At 42.8% G+C, this 10,205-nt stretch overlaps 1 non-coding gene and 1 pseudogene across 1 annotated transcript; both read left to right on the top strand.

Moving 5' to 3' along the window:
- Positions 1-5,050: 5,050 nt before the first annotated feature.
- On the top strand, positions 5,051-5,209 carry LOC143485321 (U1 spliceosomal RNA). Its single transcript, XR_013122841.1, has one exon. It is a non-coding gene; the product is annotated as a U1 spliceosomal RNA (small nuclear RNA).
- A 2,043-nt stretch (positions 5,210-7,252) lies between these two features.
- LOC143484705 (epidermal differentiation-specific protein pseudogene) lies at positions 7,253-8,185 on the top strand (annotated as a pseudogene).
- Positions 8,186-10,205: the final 2,020 nt, after the last annotated feature.

Here is a 10,205-nt window from a genome sequence, read left to right as displayed (position 1 = left end):
TAGTCATAGCAGAGGAGAATTCAGGGCGGTGAGAGGGCCCAGAGTAGTGGGTTTATCCTTCATCCACACTGGTTAGTCAGGGCAATGGGATGATCCTTCATCTATCTGGTTAGGCAGGAGGTGGTTGGCCCAGGATGGATCTCGGGAAAGGCTCATCTCTCCTCATCTCAGTGTTCCTCGGGTAGAGGTCATATGCGGGACAGATGAAATTATAAACATTTCTGGAGTGTGGCAGCAGGGTTGCCAACTGTCACGCATTGAGCGTGAGACACACGCATGTGACTGCCTTCACACGCTCACACGCCCCACATCTGATTTCTCACTCCGAAAAAAAAAATCAAATTTATTTACCTCTGATCCATATCTATGATTCAATGAGTTACTAGTTCGCTCTGGCGCCAACCACTGGCGATCGATCAATCGCAATATAATACTTAATTCATGTCCATTTTATACTCCCCCGGTAACAATTTACGTTGTCATCAGGTTTGGCTGATATATAAAGTTGAGTGTCATCTACATAGCAGTGAAAGTTGACACCATGTTTGTTTATAACTATGCCCAATGGTAGCATATATAATGTAAATAATAGTGGTCCTAAGATGGACCCTTGCAGGACCCCATATTTCACTTTTGTATATTTGGAAGAAATAATACTGAGCTCTACAAACTGATAGCGATTAGTTAAGTAAGTAAGAGTAAAACCATGAAAGGGCTGTGCCTGAGATTCCAACCCAGCTTTCTAACCATTCTAGCAGGATCCTGTGATCTATTGTGTCGAAAGCTGCACTAAGATCAAGAAGCACTAATAGATAGCCTTGATCTGAGGCAAGGAGATCATTTGTTACTTTAACTAGGGCTGTGTTTCAGTTCTGTGGTGGGGCCTAAATTTAGATTGGAACTTTTCAAATATGTGATTCATATGCATATATAAACATAATTGCTGGGCTTCAGTTTTTTCTATGATCTTGGATATAAATTATATGTTCGAAGTGGGTCTATAATTAGATAGTACAGTCAGAGGTTTAATAACCGCTAATTTACAGGATTTGGGCATGTGACCTATTGTAATGGATGAGTTAACTACTGTTAGAAGAGGTTCAGTCACAACTGGTAATACCTCTTTTAATAATTTTGAGGGAACCGAATTTAGAGTGCAGGTAGTACAATTTAATGATGAAATTATTTTCTCTAATTCTGATTGTGGGTGTGGATGAAAAGCTTCAAAGGTTTCTCCTAAGGTAAAATTTAGATCAATATCGACCAAACTGTAACGTTGTCACGGTGGGTCAGCCAGGACGCCACCAGAGGCCACGCACACGCACTCCTTCTCTCACACGCATGCCCACAACCAGGCCCGTTGACAGTCTTGCTGGGGCCCGGGACAAGAAAGTTTCATGTTTCATTCATATTTTGAGTACAGAAATTTATAGTAATGAAATATTTCAAGATTATTTAAAACTATAGACTTTAAATAAAAATAAATTGCTGGGCTCTTTGATGGGCCCCCCTGGCGCTGGGGCCCGGGACAACAGACCCGGTTGTCCCCCCCTGTCGACGGGGCTGCCCACAACATCACAGAGCACACCCTCTCATTCCCGGACACCTCTTCCATCACAATCACCCGAATACTAACACCTGTCACTTAATCAGGTTCAGGGTGTATATCTTCCCAAAGATCACGTGCTGTCCAATGCTGCGCATTCAGCCTGCACACTCGCATCATTTCTGAGAAGAGCTGTTCTGCACTTTGGACTGCTGCATTCCGTTGACTTTGTTACTTTCATTTTCTTCTTTGATCTTATTGTGTTTGTCCTGCCAAGTATTTAAGTTCTATTATAATGGATAATAAAGTCAGTCAAGCTCAGCCTCTGCCTCTTGCTGCTTCTGTCCCGGCGTCACAAACGTGTGCGAGGGAGTCGAGTATACGAGGATGAGGGGTATTCAAATAGGCTACGTTTATTTGTCTTGACAGAACATGCTCACAGTGTGTTAAAACAACATCTAACAAAGTTTGACACTCAACAGACGTACATTTACGGAATTTTAGCAGACGCTCTTATCCAGAGCCACTTACAAAGTGCTTTGCATCTGATCACAGAATTCATCCTAAGTAACTGTATGGATAGGCCAGAAATCAAGATACCAGACTAGTCAGACTACTACTAAACTACAGGAGTCAATGTCATTACGTAGTGTTTTGCAAGTTAAACGTTTGCCAAGAAGCACAAATAACCATAGACAGACGATGGCAAGTGCTATCTGCTGAGGTAGTGCTCTGATAAGAACTCAACAAACAGGTGAGTCTTCAGTCTACGCTTGAAGATAGCAATAGACTCTGCAGTCCGAGCAGCTAAGGGAAGATCGTTCCACCATCTTGGAGCCAGGATGGAAAATAGTCTGGAGCTTTGTCTTCCATGAGATTTTAAACATGGAGCATAGCAGAGGAGTCACATGTGAGAACTTGGGAAGATTGAAGACCAGTCATGCTGCAGCATTCTGAATTAGTTGTAGAGGTCTGATGACCCGTAGAGGAAGACCTGCAAGTAGGGAATTGCAGTAGTCCAGCTTTGAGATGACTAGAGATTACACAAGCAGTTGAGTAGGTTCCTGTGAAAGAAAGAGTCGTATTCTCCGTATGTTGCAGAGGAGAAATCTGTTCAGGATCTGGTCAGTTTTGAAACATGTGTTGAGAAGGACAACTGGTTGTCCAACGTTACATCCAGGCTTCGAGCAGTTTCTGATGATGTTAACAAGGTGTTCTCAAAGGAAACTGTGAGGTTGTTGTGTGGGTTTGGGGTTCCTGGAATGTACAGAAGCTCAGTTTTGCTAGGGTTGAGCTTCAAGTGGTGAGCAGTCATCCATCAAGCAATATCTGCCAAGCATGCTGAGATACGCCTAGAAACCTGGGTGTCAGAATGAGGGAAGGAAAGAATTAGCCGGGTGTCATCAGCATAGCAATGATAAGAGAAATCATTAGACAAATTAATGTCACCAAGGGAACAAGTATATAAAGAGAAGAGAAGAGGGCCTAGGATTGAGCCTTGGGGGACTCCAGTGGAAAGGTTACATTGATAGGATGTGAATCCTCTCCATGTTACCTGATAGGAACGGTCTTCAAGATATGACTGGAACCATTTCCAAGCAGAGCCAGTCACACAGACGCTAGAAAGAACAGAGAGGAGGATGTTGTGGTTGAACGTGTCAAAGGCTGCAGAAAGATCTAGAAGAATTAAAAATGATGATAGCTTGTTAGCCTTGGCAGCATGGAGCTTTTCGGTCACTGCTTTGAGGGCAGTTTCTGTTGAGTGTGCCCGTTTGAAGCCATGGAGTTGGTTCTGGGTGAGGAAGAGAGATAATTGGTCATAGACTGCTCGCTCCAGAGCTCGCTCCAGAGTCTGTAGTTGTTCATGTCTGAGGTATCAAGTGCTTTTTTCACGATTGGTACCACCCTCGCCATCTTGAACGGTAGGTACATGACCCGAAACTAAGGAGTTGTTGATGAGATGAATGGAAGGAGATCTCTTGACATATTCTGGAAGAGAGTGAAAGGAATTGGATCCAGTGGGCATGTATTAGGATTGCTGGAAGTCAGAAGTTGATGTGTCTTGTCTGAGGAGAGAGGGGAGAAAGAAGCCAAGGAGTTGAGTGTTGGGTTAGAGGTACTAGTAGGAAGGTTGGGAATTGGGAAGAAGGACTGACGAACTGCTGCAATCTTCTCTTCAAAGAAGATGACAAAAGTTCCCCGGTCCGTGTTCCTCGGAAGTGGAATATGTAAACAACGCGCACGAGTGCATCAAAGGAATGAATCGAAACTAGCTAGCGGTGGTACGCTAATGACAGCTAGCGTCGCCACAGCGGGCGGAAAATTATCATACAGTTAAGCTCGCCCACTAAGAGGGAAGATATGATTGGTCAATTTTCTGTCATTTGAAACTGGTATTGCGCTGAATTATAACTGCCAGGCCCTCTGTAAACGAACAGCGGGCATCACAGTCCTGATAGGGGGAGACACAGGCTCACAGGCTTCCACTTAACCCCTCACCTTCCAACACAGATTGAATAGACACGGGTGAATAACTTATTTGCTTATATTTTTGTAATTGTTTAGATGTCGATTGTCAAACTGTAAGTAGATAAAATAAAATTGGATAAATTATATATATTTATGTTTTAAGAATACTTTAGGCCCTCTGAGAGAGCGTAGAGGGCCCTGACGGTTCCCCACTGGATGAACAGAGCGTAGAGAGGAAAGTATCTGTAATTGTGTCCAGTGAGAGAGAAGGCAGACAGTTCTGATGAAGGGAGGACAAAATAGTGGCAACAAAGGTTGAGGGATCGATGGAGGGCAAATTTGGTTGAAAGTAAGAAGAATGTACGGGGGAAGTGTGAGTGGAAATGGCAGGGAGGGAGAAAGAAAAGAATAGATGGTGATGGTCTGACGGGTGAAGTGGGGTAATGTCCGATGTTCCGGACTTCACATCAAGGAGGAGCACAAGATGATACAAACACAGACACTACATACACGTAGCCTAACAAATGATACACATATTAATTTTTATAAAGTCTACTGCTTCAGTTTTTATAATGGCAATTTGCATATACTCCAGAATGTTATAAAGAATGATGAGCTTAACAGCAATTAATTGCTAAGTCAATATTTGCCTAGAAAATGTACTTTATCCCCCAAAACACATTTCAACTTCACTGCAGCCCTGCCTTAAAAGGACCAGCTAACATCGTTTCAGTGATTGCTCCATTAACACAGGTGTGGGTGTTGATGAGAACAGGGCTGGAGATCAATCTGTCATGATTAAATGACACCACTGGACACTTTAAAATGAGGCAAGTGCTTGGCATTATTGTTTCTCTTCTGTTAACCATGGTTATCTCTAAAGAAACACGTGCAGGAATCATTGCATTGCACAAAAATTGCCTAACAGGGAAGAGTATCGCAGCTAGAAATATTGTACCTAGTGATGGCAAAAGTGGTGCTTTTGGGAGATTGAATCAAATGAACCAATTGATTCGGAAAATGATTAGATCTTGTGAACTTACCTGGCAGGGGTGAGACCATGATCAGGGAGGTGGTTCGCCCAAGGTGAGGCTCAGCCATTGCACTCAGGCTGTGCTGACCCTTGTGAATTCCCAAAATGCAGGAATCTCGACTGCATAATTTCTGGTAGTGGGGGACTGCGTTCACGCTCTGGGACAGTCATGCCCTGGCGGTTAGGGAACTGGTCTTGTGACCGGAGGGTCATGGGTTCGATTCCCAGACAGGCCATGACTGAGGTGCCCTCGAGCAAGGCACCTAACCCCAACTGCTCCCCGGGCGCCGCGCTAGGGCTGCCCACCGCTCTGGGCACGTGTGATCCACAGCCCCCTAGTAATCACTAGTGTGTGTGTGTGTGTGTGTGTTGACTGCACAGATGGGTTAAATGTGGAGGACAAATTTCGATTGGGGTGTAAAAATCACAATTGACAAAATATGGCACTTTTCATTTTCATTTTCATTGAAACGTTCAAATCATCACACGCCACAGTGACATCTAGTGGGCAACCAGAGCCTAAATCCACAACTTCTTAACGGAAACAGAAGTAATGTGTTTTTTAATGAAAAATGACATGAAATATTCCCCCATAGCATATTGTGTTCCTAAATAAATTTTAGTCATGAAAACAGGGTTGTTTTAATGATGTCATTAAGATGTATTTTTCATGATAGACTGTTAGTCAGTGAATTGATATAGCTGACATTATAAATTTTACTTTGCAAGGTAGGGAAATGCTTGTGTAATCCTTTATTTATTAAACATTACAAGTAATCAGTTGTAATCACAACTGATTACAAGTAATTAGTAAACATTCTGATCTCAGACCAGCTGCTTGAACTTAAGTGCAGACTAAAACGCGTGTAAAGATTTGAAACGTTTCGAAACTGCGTGACGTAACAAAACCCATTTTTGGAACAAGTCACGTGACTTTCCCCTTTTGATACAGACTTCGAAACAGTGTTTCGGAACACTGATTCAAATGAATTGATTCACTTCGATTTTGCGTTTTGAGTTTGACATCACTAATCGCACCTCAGTCAACAATCTATCGCATCATCAAGAATCTCAAGGAGAGAGGTTCCATTGTTACCAAAAAAGCTCCAGGGCGCCCATGAAAGACCAGCAAGCACCAGGACCGTCTCTTAAAAGTGTTTCAGCTGTGGGATCGGGCTACCAGCAGTGCAGAGCTTGCTCAGGAATGGCAGCAGGCAGGTGTGAGTGCATCTGCACACACTGTGAGGCGGAGACTCTTGGAGCAAGGAGGGCAGCAAAGAAGCCACTTCTCTCCAGAAAAAACATCAGGGACAGACTGATATTCTGCAAAAGGTACAGGGACTGCTGAGGACTGGGGTAAAGTCATTTTCTCTGATGAATCCTCTTTTCGATTGTTTGGGACATCTGGAAAACAGCTTGTTCGGAGAATACGAGGTGAGCGCTACCACCAGTCTTGTCTCATGCCAACTGTAAAGCATCCTGAAACCATTCATGTGTGGGGTTGCTTCTCGGCCAAGGGAATCGGGTCTCTCACAGTCTTGCCTAAAAACACAGCCATGAATAAAGAATGGTACCAGAATGTCTTCGGAGAGCAACTTCTCCCAACCATCCAAGAGCAGTTTGGTGATCAACAATGCCTTTTCCAGCATGATGGAGCACCTTGCCATAAAGCAAAGGTGATCACTAAATGGCTCAGGGAACAAAACATAGAGATTTTGGGTCCATGGCCTGGAAACTCCCCAGATCTTAATCCCATTGAGAACTTGTGGTCAATCATCAAGAGACAGGTGGACAAACAAAAACCTACACATTCTGACAAAATGCAAGCATTGATTGTGCAAGAATGGACTGCTATCATTCAGGATTTGGTCCAGAAGATGATTGAGAGCATGCCACGGAGAATTTCAGAGGTCCTGAAGAAGAAGGGTCAACACTGCAAATATTGACTTGCTGCATTAACTCATTCTAACTGTCAATAAAAGCTTTTGTTACTTATAATATGATTGCAATTATATTTCTGTATGTGATAAAAACATCTGACAAACACACATAACAACCAGAGGGCAGCAGATCATGTGAAAATATAATATTTGTGTCATTCTCAAAACTTTTGGCCATGACTGTATGTAGAATGAGTCCTGCTCTTTTTCCAGAGCCTCACTCGTCATACAACATCTTCAGGGACAGACACTGGGCTGGACACAATGAACAAGATCATTGTCCATGAGCTTATTAACTTTCAGTGTCTCAGCAAAGAATTTACCTCCAATGTTCCCAACTTAGTTGTTCACAATTTTAACATTTCCTCTTTAAATGTGATCGGTAATCCATGGGTGACGTACAAAGACATCAATTTCAGCGGCTCCCGGTGTGTCTACGAAGAAGAATACAACAGACAAATCCTCAGATCACTCTGTATGAACACGCTGAGTACAGTGGCAAGAGCATCATCCTGACCTGTGAGACAAACCTGGGCTACAGCTATTTCAACGACACAGCTTCTTCTCACAAGGTGCAGAGAGGAGTATGGGTCCTTTATCAGCATTCAGAAAGATGTGGCACTATGATTGTGGCCAGAGCCTTTTGTGATATGCCTAACTATGGCAGATTCAACGACAAGGTCTCTCACGTGCGCCCTCTTCTACCGGGAAGATCCATTATAACACCAGAGGTCCTTTGGGGCCAGAAGCAGGAAAAGGTGAAATCTGTTGTCATTGATGTCCTGTCTGGTCAGAATGATACAGATCATGAGCAAACCTTCTCCACTGAGCTGCATCGATTATATGAGGAGTCTGTCTCTGACACTGACACCTTCACAAATGATTCAAGCATCAGTGTGGGATCAAAATGTGGGTGTAATGAAGGCAGAAAGAAGCCTCTCACTGATTAATACTTTCACCGTGGAGAAGGGAATAAGCAACACTAGAAAAGAGGAGAACGGAGTCTGAGTGACGCTGCCAGCCAAGATCCCTCCCCACACCAAGCTCACAGTGAATGTGGTGAGGAAGGAGGTGGATGTGAAGGTCCCAGTCAAGCTGACCATCACCACAGGTTCCCACAGTAAGGTGGAGTATGGCGAGTACAGAAGCATGTCCGGGAGCTCCATCAATGCTGAATTCAAGCAGGAGAAGATCTAATGCATGTGAGAGACACCTACATTACAATAGAAATTATATGTATTTAATGTAAACTTATACAGTATGTAAGATATGCAGTAGTAGAGCAAGAGCTTTACTCTGTGGTCACAGAAAACTAATTTTATTTATTCCTATTTTCAGTGAACATTCCTGGTGTAGGGACGTTTTCATTCTCCAGGCTCCTGCGATGCCCAGTAGAGAATCTGTGTGATTGGCACCAACATAAGAAGAATAAAATACCTATTATTTTGATATCTTGGCATGTCTTTTCAAAATGTGGCATAACAAATCAAAAAGAAACTCCCAACTCATAGAAAATGCTGCAGCCAGAGTCCTAACTCATCAGAAAATGTGGTTAGTCCTGCTCTCCCGGTGTTGCACTGGCTCCTGGTTAAATATTGAATTGATTTTTTAATTCTTCCATTAACTTATAAAGCGTTAAATAGTCTTGCTCCACAATATCTTAGTGAACTACTACTATACTATAAAACAACTATTGTACTATAACTAGTATAAATCATCTTGCCTGCTGTGCTCTTAAAATACAGGGTTTTCTCTTAGTTCCTAAAATGAGCAACACTACAGTTGGAGCCAGAGCTTTCTCCTTTAGAGCCCCTCAGTTATGGAAAAGTCGTCCAGCTTCAATCCGAGATTCAGACATAGTTCCAATCTTTAAATCTAGACCTACTCACCTATTTAATCAAGCCTTCAGATAATGTACTACATATGAAGGTGTGGAGCTCAGGGGCCCCCAGTCATTGAATCTTCTGGTAATCTGAGATGTTGATGCTGTCATCCAGCCATGTCATGTGATCACTCTAGTTGTGATAATGACTTGGGTGGAAAGCAGTGGGTCAGTGAGCCCTCATGACTGTGGTCACCTTCAGGTCCCTCTCTTTAGTTAGATTTGCCTGCCGGAGCCACATGCTAATCACTGACGTGTGATATAAATATGGACATTTTATTTGATGTTTACATATTTAACCTGCATTTTGTATCTTGATTACATGCTTCTACAAAGACAATTCCATAAACACACCTAGAAAATGGTCCCCTTAGATCAGTTGTATCTCCTGATTTCATCACATTCCCAATAGATCATATACTTCTGACATGTTACGCCTGTAGTCAAAGTTCTGAGTGGTTACAGTTGGAGTGTATGCATTTGATTAATAGAAAATTCATAGTGATCTATGCAGAACTACTGACCAATTAATCATTATTCTCATAAATGCACAAATCTGTTTGTTTCCTTTCAAGCCAGTAATGCCTTCATTGCATCTGACACATTCAGGTATGTGACCAGGTGTCTCTCAACAGTGCAAGCATTTTCGTTGAACACACTTGTTTTAACTTGTCAGTTAACAATCAGTGTAGTGGGTCAGAATGCTATGTCCCCTCTGGGGTTCTGGGGTTTCGTCCCAGTCTGGACAGGTCCTCTGTGTTGTAACCCATCCCGATCACAGTCCATAAACGAGGTTTCAAAGGGTGGATTTGTGTGGATTACGTCAGGCATTCATATTCACAGTGATTTTCAATCATGTTACAGAATAGGCTTCTCCCTCTGGCTGGGGGGGGGGGGGGGGGCTGGTGCACCACAACTGCTATATAGATAACAATAATTAGAGTTATTGAATATTTAGATAATTCTCACTGTATTTATAGGTGAGAGCTTTGCAATATGACTACAATTGCTGAATTTACACCACCTGAACAGACACTGATGTGCTCCAAGGAAATATGGTGTTTAATAGGGTATATAATCATACACTGAAAAGGTCTCCATCTGGATATAAAAACACTGGGATTGCAGTAGCATGTACCCAACCACATACACACACTCCTCCCACCTGTCCCACACACACACATACTGCCTCTATCTGAATCACAGCTTAAGGTCTATTATCCCTGAGTTTTACAGTGCTGATTTGGCCACACCCCTTAGGTTACATATTTCCACCAATGATGAAGTAAAACTGGTGATCATCTCCATGATTTTGTCCCAAGGTAAGGAATAAGA

Source organism: Brachyhypopomus gauderio, chromosome 21 (genome assembly GCF_052324685.1).
Source record: "Brachyhypopomus gauderio isolate BG-103 chromosome 21, BGAUD_0.2, whole genome shotgun sequence".
NCBI lineage: Eukaryota > Metazoa > Chordata > Actinopteri > Gymnotiformes > Hypopomidae > Brachyhypopomus > Brachyhypopomus gauderio.
Note: the sequence above shows the minus strand (reverse complement) of the source record. Positions and strands in the feature narration are given on the sequence as shown.